The following is a 14,090-nucleotide window of genomic DNA, read 5'->3' on the forward strand; positions in this document are numbered from 1 at the left end:
CCTGCAGCTTTGTACTCAAGCATATTTTACATATAAACTTGCTACCTCATTTCCACTATACGTTTTGTCTTTTGCGTGAATTCATCTCTTACAAGTGAGACAAGAGCAGAGGTGGAGCCCTCTAATTTGGGTTTCACCAGTAACATAACCACTGTTCTCTTATCATTCTCTTATGCAAAAACTTATAATAGTTTTTCTTTTTTATCTACCAGATCAAATCTAACCTTTTTAATCTGGTATTCAGAATTTGGCCTCACCCTACTTACCTAACTCTGTATATGAAGTCTGTCCAGAAAAAGTCCAACTGTTGTTAATATAGCAAGAATGGTTTGCACAACATCAATGTAACCAGGCAGCCAAGAGTGGACTGGATTGCACATGTGTGAACAATGGCGCCTTCACTGTACTAGTCAGTGGGGGCAATAAACGTTGTTGAGTAAACATGTATAGAGTGTGGCCATAACATTCAAAATGACTGAGCGAGTAGAGCAATGAATCTGCATCAAGTTTTGCATAAGGCTGAACATTCCTCTGCAGAAACTATTCAGATGATTAATTGAGAAGGCTGTTGCTATGGGCAAATAGTGATGGTCAGCTTCAGCACGACAATGCACCTGCTCATGCATCAGGTCTTGTGCAGAGTTTTTTGGTGAAACATTAAATCACCCAGATGACTCAGCCCCACTACAGCCCAGATTTGGTGCCCTGTGACTTCTGGCTTTTTCCAAAACTAAAATCACCTTTGAAAGGGACGAGATTTCAGATCTTTAATGAAATTGAGTAAAATATCACAGGACAGCTGATGGCGATTAGGAGAACTGTGTGAGGTCCCTAGGTGCCTACTTTGAAGGGGACTGAGGTGTCATTGTCCTATGTACAATGTTTCTTGTATTTTGTATGTTCAATAAATGTCTCTGCCTTTCATTTTACATGGCTAGATACCTTCTGGACAGACCTCATATTACTCAATGCTTCATCTCCAGCTCTGATCAGGCTAAAATCCTTAGAGCCCCATACACATTATCGCCTGCAAGTGACCTGTTCCCTTCTCTTGGCAAACGTCTTTCTATCTGACTAAATCTTGCTTATCCTTCAAATATCCAATGACCCTGTTCAAATATCAATCATATATGCATACCTTCTCTAATTATTCCAGCACATGCTATCCTCCTGCTCCTCTCAAATTCCACATTACATCTCATTTAGTACTTCATTCTCTACTTGCTTTTTAATTGTTAACTATATTTGCTAATTGTGGTCAGTCCTCAGTAGAATGATAAGCTCTCTGAGGGAATGGATCATGTCTCCCATAATGCTTAACACAGAATAATGTAATAATAGTACTGAGTGACAACTTGCTGATGAGTTTATTAATCCATAAGAAAAGACAGTTCTGACATCATTCATGATGTCATTTGGAAAGCATCAGTGAACTCGTCAAAATCATTAGATCAAGTACAGGTTGTGCTAAACCCAAATTACAAGCCTTAAGAAATTTGATGGATAGCAATTATCAGCCATGAGCAACTTCTGGAGTTTCTCTAACAGGGTAAAACTTTACTTGAACAATTAAGCAAATAATACTACAACATATTAACTACCTCTACCACTTCCTATGTTCAAAAGAACACTTGGAAAGTACTCAGTAATAATCATAACAGTAAAATTTGGAATTTTCAGTCCTTTAACTTCCTTTTTAAAAATTGACCTCATCAATAAAATTCTTATGTTTTAGCCACTCTTATAAGTCTATTACACAAAAGACAAAGAAGCTGCACAATATTGCTAAGGAGATCATTAGTTTATATATCTGTTTATACACAATAAATTCATTGGTGCTGTGTAATTCTGCTCCAATGCTTACAACAGTGTACAATTACAATCAAGTCAACCACATCTCTAAAATGCTGGGAAAGTCTTCTCAGCCCAACTCTCAATAATTAAATATGGTATATAGGGCTAAAAAGGAAATCAATAAAAAAGGAATAAAGATTAGTTTTAAACATAACTCACAAGCCTTGAACATTCAACCAGATGACTAACCATGACAGCATGCTCTGCTGGTGTAATAAAAATTGCATTTGTCTAAAAGACTAGAGAATATTTGCAAGTATCATCTAACTTGGTTGTTACAAGGAGACAGAACAGGAATTGTTACCCCTATTACACAGATGAGGCAATTATGGTTCAGTGAGGTTAAGTAACCTGTCAGATATCACAAAGCTAATAGGTCATCTGTCTTCTTGTCTAAGCTTTTAGCATCAGGACATGCTGTCCATTTTAGAATATTCAACTGCAGGGAATAGATAGTGGCTATGCTTCAAAGGGTGGTCAAAAGAAAGAGTTTATACAATATGGACACAATTTTCTGCTGTTCTGTGTATCCTAGCACCCAACTTTCTAAAGGCAGCACCAATTAGATACTACTTTGTAGTATCGGCTTAATCATGGTCTCTGAGACCTTTCAACTTTAAGGCTTGATTAGTTCAGTGAATGGAAGTTTAGACAATGCAATCTTTCTCTAAGAAAAGCTTTGGAAAAATTTAGACATGTTAGAACCAAATTTCCATGGCAAAAGTTAAGAAGGGGAACCAAACAATAGTATGGATAATTCAGGCACACAGGGAAAAAAATGCAAAGCTTTGTTCACAGTACCTTTGGGTTTTGTCGATAAGCATGCAATCAAACACAGTTTAAAGATATGGATGGTGTCTTGGTTCTATAAGCAACAAGGACAAGGTAATACTGAAGAAAGTATCAATTAATATTTAATCCCTAACATACAAGGTGCAAACCTACCAAAAGACCACCTTAACGAAATCTTGCAAATCAATATAACCTTTAGTTTGTGTCCAGCTTAACTACGTACATGGATTAACCTTACTTTTGTTTGTTCACTCACCAGACATGGAATCTACTTTTCAAGTCTTATAGTCTAGGATATATATGTAAATAAGTCAAATATTTCTAGAAGCAACCCATGAAGGGTATGGATAAAAATTCCGTAAAGAGAAAGGGGTTACTTCCTGTTAGAGAATAAAGGATGCTTTGTAACGAAGACTGCAAAGGAGAGAAAGGATTTAAACATATCCAGAAAAGACCAATGGATGGGCTGCAGATTAGCTAAAAGCATGGGAGTGGGTAAGCATGGAGTACATTTCTGGAGAGAAGAGTTCTGGCATGAAATAGAAATAAGAGCGAATGACATTCAGATTCTGGAAGGCTCTGAAAATGATGCTAAAGAGTTTGGAACCTGCCTTATAGGCACAAAAGAGCCGGTGAGAGTTTCCAAGCGGAATGCTTCAGGAAGCCCTGCTCATCACCATGTGTAGGAGGACCGGAGAGAATGATAAACTGGAAGACACAAATTAATTCCTTGATTTTTATTCCTAGTGACTACTGAACTTTAGAGATAAACATTAAGTAGTTATTTAAATTTGGTTTGGGGTTAAGGGCTGGGATATATCTCTACAGTTAATCCATTCATTCATGCGTTCATTCCTTCATTTTCAGGCTGAAGTGAGTTGCAAAAGAAACACAGTTAGAGAGCGAAGTGCACTGGGCTGGGTGGTAACCGTGAGTAATGTCTGGGTTGGCTGAAAAGACGGCATGGAGGAAGGTGAAAGGAAGGCGAAAATATAAACTTTCATTCTTCTTCTTCTTATACTGAACTTGGATTCCACTGCTCAGCACTTTTAATTCAAAGATCTCCAAACACTTTGCAAATATTAAGTAATTAAGACTCATAGGACCCTGGAGGTATAGGTAACTATAATTATCCCCATTTCGTACAGGAGGGAAAAAGGAACAGAGTTTTTAATCAACTCATCTACTCGCTGTGGTTCCCCTGATAGAACAAGGTCAGAACCTCAGATTCCAAAGGAAAATTAGGCCTTCAACTACAGGCTCCAGTTTCTGCCATCCATCTGCATTATTCCTGTAGTACTTTCTCATTAGCTATATATTCCTTAGTTAAAAAGACTAAAAACAAAAACACTTCACAGTCCTCAAAGAAAAGAACTGGTAGTAGGAACCCACAAAAAAAAAGGGGGGGAGGGGGAGGGGAGAAGCTAATGATCATTATAGCTGCTCACCTACTTACCTGAATGACCAGCCAACTGAAACCAATAAATATTTTAGTAAATGATATCTGATAATGCAGCTCTTTCAAAGCTTTAAAGGAAGTGCCTTTAAAAAGGTAGTTTTTAACCATAATGTAATTTAGGTCCAGGGTATCCAATTACACTTCCTACAAAACAGTCCTTCATGCCACAGCACTCCCTGGGCCTCCAGTACGCCCATGGTGTGGGCACTGGCAGACATCCCTCGGCCTCACCAAGAGTGCCGGAGAAACTGCCGGTTCTTAGTCCAGACCTAGAGTGATAGGCACATGTAACTACCATGAAAAAAGGTGTTATTTCCTGAAGCATTCATTTGATAGATAAATTTGCATACATCTTTAATAGAAAGCTCGCCCACTCGCCCCATCCATTCAATCAGAATCTGTATTTTCACAAGATCCATGTACTTCAAGGTGATCCATATTATTATTGAAGTTGAGAAGCATTGGACTAAATGATAAAAAGAAAGGAAATACAAGTGTTAAAGTCAAACTTAAATACGGTGGCACATTCTGAGCATACCAGAGGCTTCCCTGTCATCTTTCCTCCTGGGTTCACCTTGTCCTATGGGGACACTTATTATGTGGGAAACACAGTTTTGCTTTTGTAATGGTGTTACATAAAATCTGGGTTTCCCTTAGGTCCACTGGCTTTGGCCACTATTGTATTGATACCATAAAGTGCAGGATAAACCTGTACACATTATTAGTTGAATGAGAATTTATAGAATACTACTAATCTAAATCTGGACTTCCACTCAATCACTAATTTTATCTCAATGCTGTAAGGCAAGCGCAGGCATAATTGGCCTCCCTGATCAATCACACAGCCTAACATCACACGCTTAATCAGAATCACACTGGAAACGACAGGAGCAGCTACAGCAGGGGGCAGATTTCCGGACACATTAATATTACTTGCAGCCAGATGTCTCTGATCCTCATGAGTTCTTTCTATCCTCAAATGGTGAGACAGAGGCAGGACTGGCTCACCCAGTCAATAGAGATTCTTTAGTTTCTAGACTTGTCCTAAAAGAGCTCTCCTTATCTCCTACCAAGTACCATGAAATTAAAAATGAAGAAGAAAACAGAAAACTTACAAAATAAAACAGCGGCAGCAGCAACAGCAACAAAATCCTAAAATGCGTTAGAGTAACTATGAAGTCTCTAATCCCCTCACCAACCCTACCCTGTGTCTCTACAGGCAACCTGATTTCTCAGTTGGGCTCCAACACTTAGGATGGACACTAAAGTACCCAAATGGGTAAAAGAAAAAAAAAAGCCACATTTCCAAAGAAAAGGACAAACATTTTCTTTGAGTTGAACATTATGATGGAATCAATGGGGTAGTTCCATAAACAGAACGAGAAACTGGTCCAGTAAGCTGCAGCTTTTTACAAGCTAGTTTCCAAACACCGAGAAGTCACCAAGCTCACCGGTACAAATGCAAATGACTCCTACTGGGCGCCCTCTTAGTGTTGCTGCTAAATCGTTTACAAGTGGGTAGGGCTAAGATGGCACAGAATACTATTTTCCCAGGCAGTATCCCAAGTATTACTGGGTTCCACCTTGAGTCCCACATAGTACAGATGTCAACACAGCTAAGGGGCTGTCACCTCCGAATGACAAACAAGGCGCACCTACACTAACAGGGGATGTTGTGAAAGCATCTCAGAGCACTGTCTTCAGAGTTCTTGGATCTAGGGATAAGCATGCACTGTATCAAAAAGTAATAATAATAAAACAAAATAAATAAACAAAGCAAGGCTGACGCAACTGCATTCTTTGTCCCTCAGGGGAGAACATGCCGTAAATCTCTGAGAGCAGAGAATAAAGGGAATCCCCTAGAAGAAAAGAAATTTGCCATAATGTGGAGACTGGGACCGTGCCAGAACAATTATGATTAAAATGATAAAACAAGACAAAGGCAGAAAGTTCAGAGTGGTCTGTCCCATTTCAATCCCCTTTTCAAAGGTGGCTTCTTTGAATCAACAGGTCGCTCTCAGGGCGTTGCCGGACATTCGCAGTTCCTGCCAGGGGGTGCTGTGGGAGCTCTGACAGCTGGGAGCCAACACCCACCAGCCACGACACTGCACAGCCACACTCCTAGTGGACCCCAGAGCCATGGTGGGGCATGCCCTTCTCAGTTTTTCCACAGAGGGTGCTCCTGAAATTTTCCATAGCCAACATATTCCTGTGGTTAATTAGTTACCTGAGCAATTTCCATTATAGAAGGAATATCTGTACATAATTAGAAGTAGGTGCAAACTGGAAGGCTTCAACATCATTAATTCAGAAGGACTCAAATGAGAATGGAATGACTAATTCACCCCCCATGAAGAGACCTCTGTAGACATGACCCTATTCTCTGAAGGACATGGAACATTAAATTTAAAAAAGCAAAAGAGGTGAATGTAGGTGTGGCGGGGGATAAACTGGAAAGATAAATTGCTTCTAGAGACCAAAGAATAGCATTCCTTTTAAAACCACTATCAAGAAATCCTAGGGGAAAGATAAAATTAGCGAGAGAAGGCTATTAGCTCTCCGTTGCTCACCTTGATGAGACCATTTTCAGGAATCAGTTTGTTAAATTCCACTGAAGTGCAAATGCACACACCACAGCCATTCTTCTGGGATGCACAGTCACAGCGCACGGAAGCGTGTGGGCAGATGCCAGAACATGTGTGGACATGCAAGTCTTTCTGTAGAAACTCAGTGTTCTAAGCGTTAGCAAGGATTAACCTGCGCACATAGGGAAAACTGGTGGTTCCACACAGCTAGTTGTCTTTCGGGTTATTTTTGCATCCAACTCTATAATTTCTTTTAATTACTTACTGTAAAGCACAGGGAAGTTCTCATTGTTTGTCCCTAACTGCAGGAGCAAAAATAATTGAATGTGTTCCCCTGTTCACGGCTGTACCCCAGCCCACAACTCTTCTAAGTGTCCCTGCTCATCTGAACAGCACGAGGAAGCTGGTTTCCAGGCCCTGTGCATAATGAGCCATGTGGACCCTATTCAAGAAACTGGCCGTGCTCCAGAGCTACTATAAAATACAAGGAAAATATTAACATCTCAGATGACAAAAGATCCATATGGCTGGTCAGAAAATACCCACATCACTTAAGCCAATAGCACGCACCTATCTGGAAACATTCAATTCTGTGGTTCCACGAGCATCAGGGCTGTGAGAACATCTGTTTGTCGCCATCCCTTTTCACTAAACATTGATTCCTACAGAAGATATGCAAACTCAAAACACCAATGTATTTAGTCTGAGCAATGTAGAAAGGGCTGTGTTCCTGCACAGTGCCCATAAATAAGCAGAGAGTTGTTGTTGTTGGTGGTGGTGGTGGTGGTGTGTATGGAGGGGATTTTGAAAAATGCTCCAGGAAGCTGGGCTTGTAAGTAATATCAAACTTCTCTTTGTGTTAAAAAATGATTTAAAATAATAGTTAACATGTATTAGCTATGGCGTAAATAATCTAATTATGCACAGTTTATGGGGATGGCTGAGGCTCAGAAAGGTAGAGTAAATTGCCTAAGACCATACACCCTGCATGTGGTAGAAATGGAATTCGAACCGGGGCTGACTTCCACGCCTCTTTCCACATGGGGTCAGATGTGGATGTGGTGTCTTCTATTTTGAGGGAGGTCTACTTGGCAGAGAGATCCTACAGACTCCATGCACAGATTATTTATTTAAAGCAAAGCCCCACATGATCATTCCTGATAAGCAGTTTGTTTATACACTGTTTCCACAGAGGTTGAATACAACCCTGATGTTCCTACTTTCCTCTCCTCTTCCCAATATTAACTGCTCCCTCAAGGCACTGGCCATGCTTGCATACTTAGTAGGGCATGGTGTCAAAACTATATGAACACAATTTGCTTGAAATGTCAGAACATTTCCCCCTAAGAAGATCTCTTCGCGTACTGAGACAGATCAGACCAGTAACCACAACTGCCAAATTCTCCTGTGTCAACACCACGTGAGTAAGAATGATTTCAGCCAAGACCCAAGTGACATAAAATCTTTCTTTCCATAAACCCAACCCTCAAAGTCTGGAGACCTGGTTCCCTAGGCCACCCCACTTGTGACCAAACCATTTGTCCTGTAATTATTATTCAAGAATGGAGCTGAAGGTCTGAGATGTGAGTAAAACGTACAGTGAGACAACCTGAAATTTGTTCTAAAGGAGTACTTCAGACAAGTACTTCAGTTAGGACCACTAAGAACAGACGGTCCAGGGTGTACAGACAGCACGCCTCACAGATTGTGCCAAGGACAGCGATCAAGTCAAAACAGCCAAAGGAACAAGGGTCACGGAGGAGACACCTCACGTGGTTTTTCTGCGACCTACCAATCTGGCACCCAGAGACCCTCGGTATGAACAGCAAAGGCAAAATGGACCTCACAGCCAGACTGAGTTGGTGCGAATCATATACCTGGGCTGATGTCCTGAGTATTTGTGGCGGCTTAGAGGGTGAGGGCACAAAAGACAGAACGCCTTGCCTCTGTGCATAGTCGGCCCTTGGAAGAGAGCAGACTTCTAGAAAAGCAACTGCAAGGAGCCTGAGAACAAAACTGGAAAGGCCTGTTGTGAAAGCCTTCGCAGGTATTAACAAGAGAAATCATCTGTTTGTCAGTGGCGTGTCAGCAGCGCCTGGCAGTCCACCCTTGCGCCCAGGAATTATTTCTGGTGAAGTCTAGATACAGTCATCAGTGCAACTCCCCAAGTGAAACCAGGCCTTTAAAGAGGAGTGGCTTTCCTTTTTAAAGTGGCCCTGTCGAAAATTCTGTGAAAAAGGTCCCTTTGGATCACAGAACCATTCTGTCTGGCTCCATTGAGCCCACCTTCCTATGCAGTGAAACTAAAAAATTTTTTTTCCTAAACAGAATGCCCCGTCCTCAGGGAAAAATAAGGTTGAAAATCAATCTTCTCAATGAGAATGATAAGGAGTGATGTGAGGATGACCTGGAGGATATGTTTTTCAAATGTGGAGATGTCATCTAAGGTACAAATCGTGTTTTTACAGGGTACCCTATTAGTACAGTGCAGCAAATTGCCCGGCAATGTTAGGGAGAGAAATCTAGCAATACTGCATGATACTTATATGTTGACATTGCACCCTGGTAGTTTTAATTTATCCTATCAAGTACTAATTACTTCATTATAAATCTTGGGAGAGGTGCAAAATCATTCTTTAAAAGAGCATCCCCTTGGGCACAAAAGTTCCAGTTTTACCAAGACCTCCTCTGAGATTTGGGATCTATCTCTTGATGTTAGTCCCTAGAACCAACATTAACAGCAGGGAAACAAGCATTGAAAGTCTGGTCCACAGTGCACTGTGGTGGTACCATTTCCCTTTCTGTTCCAGTAAACACTGCCGTGCTCTTTGGATCTAGCATTACTGGTTAGGTGAATAATGAATGCACACTCAACTTTCCACTGCAGGAGATTCGGCAAGTGGCAATGTGGGTCCATTCCATGTGTGTCACTAGAGCTGGCATTTGCCCCTGGCCACAGCGAGGCATTATTTCCATTGGAACTGATGGCTGCACCGGCTCCGGGAACAGTGCAGTATGCCCCCTGCAAACGAGGGGCAGGGTCAGACACTAAGATGTCACGCTTAGGTGTTCGCCTCGCATGGCTCACCTTTCAGGTGGACATGCACTCTATTGGTGAGGCTGTGGAGAAACGGGCATTCTCACACACTGATGGTGGGAGTACAAACCAGTCCAGCCTTTTGTAGGGTAATTAGGCAACATCTATCAAAGTTATAGATGCATTTTCCTGCTGACCCAGCAAGTCCACTCCTGAGAATAAATAAATGTGCAGATATAGGTAGGTGCACATGTAAAAAATGATATATATGTATATGTACATAAACATAGACATGCACAAGTTAATTAATTGCAACCAGACATATAATAGCAAAAAATATTAAAAATATCCCAATCTCCAGCTGCAGGAAAGTAGATAAGCTAGAGTGCACACTTACAGTAGACCATATAACTGAAACGAGCAAGTTAGCTCCCATATATTGAAATGAAAAGCTCTGTGAAATATACTGGCAAGTGATAAAAGCAAGGTGCAGAACAATGTCTGTATGAGACACCACGTTTTGTTTAAAAAATGGGAGGGAAACAATATGTATCGCTATTTACTTGTCTTTCCATAAAACACACTAAAGGGCTCACAGGATGCTAATACAAGCGGCCACGTAGAGATGGCATGTGCTAGATGGGGAAATGGGTGAACGGCATGCAGGTGGGGCGAGACTTCTCCACGTAGACTTTTAAACTAGCAGTTCGATTTTTAAATCATGTAAATAAATTAACTGTCAAAAAATTAATTAAAGAATGACCAAATTTTTAAACACGTTTAACCCGGGGCCTTCATTTTGGCCCCAAAGGCTGTTCCACACTGCTCCGACGCTACAGGCAGACTCGAGAGATTTACACCAGGTCCCCTGCTGTGTGCCTGGTGCTGGGGACGAACAAGAAGCCTGGTGGGTGCTGTCTCAACTTCTGGGACATTTTGTTGGAAGACAAGGTAGGACAGCTGGGTATAAAGGATGGTCTCTGGAGCTGGGGGCTACAGACCTGAGTTCCGGTCCCACTTTTCCCACTTGCTATTAAGTTGGCCCTCTGAAATGGCTGATAATTGGCCATTTTTAATCAGCAAATCAGGTCCATTCATGGATGCTCCTTTGTGGGTGAACCAATCCAAGGACCAGCTGCCTCAGATCTGTGATGAGGACATGGAATTCCTGCCCTGCCTGACTCCCAGCATCTTGCCAAGGGACAGCAACACATGGAAATGGGTTTTGTGAACTCTCAAGGCCAGCTCTACAAAGAACTGCTGTGCACACACCAGTCTGAGGGGTGACCACAACCAGATGTAGGAGGGGAATGAGACTCACTCTCCAAAATTGCCTGACACACCAAGTTGGTGGGAAGGAAAGAAAAGTTCCAAAAGATGGAATATAAAGGTAAACAGAAAACATGGGCAGGCTGACAAAAGAAAGACTTGAAGAGGAGAACATGTTAAATGACTCCGCATGTGGTCATCTGCAACTGAACATACTGCAAATTCTGTAAGTTTAACCAGGAAACCGGGGAGGGCATATATAGGAGCAAGCTCTAAGGATACAGATGTGAATACAAATGCAAGATCCATGTCAAGTAAATGATCCTAAAGAATGGCCCTTACTCCTTGTGATCAGTATAGTTATTGGACACATGTGCCTGTCACACACAGGTAAGCCTCCAACTATCCCCCCTAATCAGATACAAACATCAAACACTTCTGAAAATGCTCCCTAGAGGACCTTTTACGCCAAATTTAGAACCTGAATGAAAAGCCACTCTTTTGAAAAGGTAAAAAAAAATCTCATCTCCATATGTACAGTCATCTGGAAAGCAGATCTCCCATTAATGGAAGGCCAAAGCTGCAGTGCGATGTTAAACTCATGAAAATTCTAAGGCGGCTTTCCTCATCTTCCAAAGTGAAACATTCCAAGAGGCGGGAGGTAACCACAGGCGGAAGTTTACTGGAAGTGCCCTAACTTCTGTCCAGAGGCCTAGTTAGGAAACCAGAAGGCTGCATACAGAATGCAGAAAAAGAAGAGCTCCTTTCTGTTGTATGGAAGGTCCTCCTTCAAGGCGTCTGATTCCAGCTGGGTCTGAGTCGTTCACATGGTGCAATGCATTCTGGGACCACCTCTAAATAAATGCCTGACCTTGACTTTAGGCCATGCTGAGACACTAGCCCCAATGCCATTTTGAGTCAAATACAACATCCTCTCACCTCCAGCTTCATGTTTCATAGCAGACCATATTTCCTTACAAAAATTTCACAAGGAGGCTTACTCTCATATCATTTCAAGTCTGTGTCTCCTCTAGCAAAAAAAGGCTTTTTAAACGATCTCTGATAAAAATAATACATTCTTCATGGACATAGACAACAGTGTGGTAATTGCAGAGGAGAAGGGGGTATAAGAGAACTAAATGCTAATGAAAAATGCAATAAAAATTTAAAAAATAAATTAAAAATAATACATTCTATTTAATTAATGATTCATTTATTCACTCAATGTAAGTTATTAAGAAGGTACCAGGTTTAGATGCACTTTGCTTTTAGGAAAATTATTTTCAAGGCTGCTTCGTGTAAAGTGGGAATAAATTAAGTTTGTAGTTCTTAATAGATTCTTTGAGTGACTGAATCCTGGGTTTAAACCATCACTGATTCCCAAGCATAATGAGAATCAGAGACCTAAGGAGGTGGGTGCACCCCCAGCTAATTATCAGTAGCTCTTGAGGGAAGGGTTTCCATCTTACTCCAAATGGTCAATTTGACATGGTTAACCAGTGAGTTAGAGGTTCACGAGACCAAAAACAATTCTTTTGAAAAAATGTTTACGGGAACACAGAGACAATAAGCTGACACTTCCAAGGTGTATGTCAGGGTCAGGGATACAAGCTCATGTTTCATCAGCAGAGCTCTGGTCGCTCAGTTGAAGCTGAAGGTCATAACCAGCTATGTTTCTGTCACTCCCTCACGTGAAGAAAGCCCAGACATAGCCCATGCTTCTTTCATGAGAGGAAAAAAAAACCCCACAAATGTTTTTAAAGCTCCACTTCTGCCTCTTCCCTGTTCAGAGCTAGAAAGATCGCCCATTCTTCTGTGGTTGGGTTATCCATGAACGCCCTTCTTTTGGATGTCAACTTGCCAGACTTACAGCTGAGGAGGACTGTGACTTAGTCTTCCCCACAAATTTACCTTTTAACGTTTTGTTCACTGAACAGACATTCTCTGAGCACAGATAGTGGGGACACTAAAATGAGTGAGAGAGAATCCCTGCTGTGGGGACTTCACTGGTAAGGGGAGGGAAGGATAGTGGATTAGACACCTTAACCAACAATTAAAATTCAAGGTAGTGGATGCTGTTATTGACCAAATGCACAAGGGCATCCTCCCAAAAAGAAATGGAAGGTGGGGCAGGGGGAAGGTTACAGGGGAGAGGAGTCTGTTGGACCAGATTTTTGTACAATATAGATCATATTTGTGCAGTAAAAGATTATATTACTTGATCTACTGACCTCTTAGCACCTACAAGCCATAAAGCAAAGACCTGTCTTGTGTACCCATAAAGAGTTCAATGTTGGTGACCTTTTGGGAACCAAATGTTGGTGACCTTTTGGGAAGCTGGAAACCAAAAGACTCACTTATGGATACTTACCTAGCACTGATTTCCCATTCAAAGTGCTTTCCTAGTTGAATATGATAATGCTGAAATCTGTTTCTTTTCCATGAAGGAAGGACATGCTGAGTTACTTAGCAAGTACCGATGGTACCAGCTACTATGTATGTGTCCATCAGTTGTCTATATGCTACGGGGACTAAGATAATACAGGACACATAGCTTTTGCTTTCAAAGGGTTTACAATTTTAATTGCAGAGTTAAGACTCAAATACATAGGAGAGAAAAAAGCTAACTTATAAGCCAACTTCTCTGAGACAGAGACCCTATCTCATTCAACTTTTTAAAAAATAACCATTTATTCAACTTCCTACTAGTTCTTATTTAGGGCAACCATGCTTCCTCTCTTCAGGATTCTGAATGGAAATCAGAATGGAAACAAATTGCTAAGTGGGAATCACAATACAGGGTCAGTCAGCCTCATGTTAGCAAAGCTGTGTTAGAAAACACAGTGGGGCCTGTTTGCTACCATCTCAAACCAAGGCCCTGGAACCCACTGAACTGGAGGCAGAAAACTGGGAACTGAAAAGAGCAAAGGTCTTGACCGGACCTGAGAGAAACCAGCTCTGGGCTTATTGCTTACTGCATACTGACTGGCTAGAAAGCCAAGAAGCTATGACTGTGGCTATGGTGGTCCCTCGGAGAGAGAAGTGCAGTGGTTTGTTGCTTTGGTTTACATGCCAGAGAGCCCAGCAGACGACA

The 14,090-nt window shown here is 41.5% G+C and overlaps 1 protein-coding gene across 6 annotated transcripts in view; it reads right to left on the reverse strand.

Annotated features, from left to right (window-relative positions):
- BDNF (brain derived neurotrophic factor) overlaps positions 1 to 14,090 on the reverse strand; it is a 54,197-nt gene that overhangs the window by 5,205 nt on the left and 34,902 nt on the right. The window contains exon 1 of one of the 6 annotated variants that reach the window (XM_045825437.1): positions 8,568 to 8,587. The exons of 4 other annotated variants lie outside the window; for them this stretch is intronic. The gene's annotated coding sequence lies outside the window, so the exon portion shown is untranslated. Of the gene's footprint in view, positions 1 to 6,675; positions 6,792 to 8,567; positions 8,588 to 14,090 lie in introns of those variants that run through there. One more of the 6 variants, XM_045825438.1, reaches the window with a different exon arrangement.

Source organism: Phyllostomus hastatus, unplaced genomic scaffold (genome assembly GCF_019186645.2).
Source record: "Phyllostomus hastatus isolate PE091 unplaced genomic scaffold, TTU_PhHast_1.1 phas_scaffold_585, whole genome shotgun sequence".
Classification (NCBI taxonomy): Eukaryota; Metazoa; Chordata; class Mammalia; order Chiroptera; family Phyllostomidae; genus Phyllostomus; species Phyllostomus hastatus.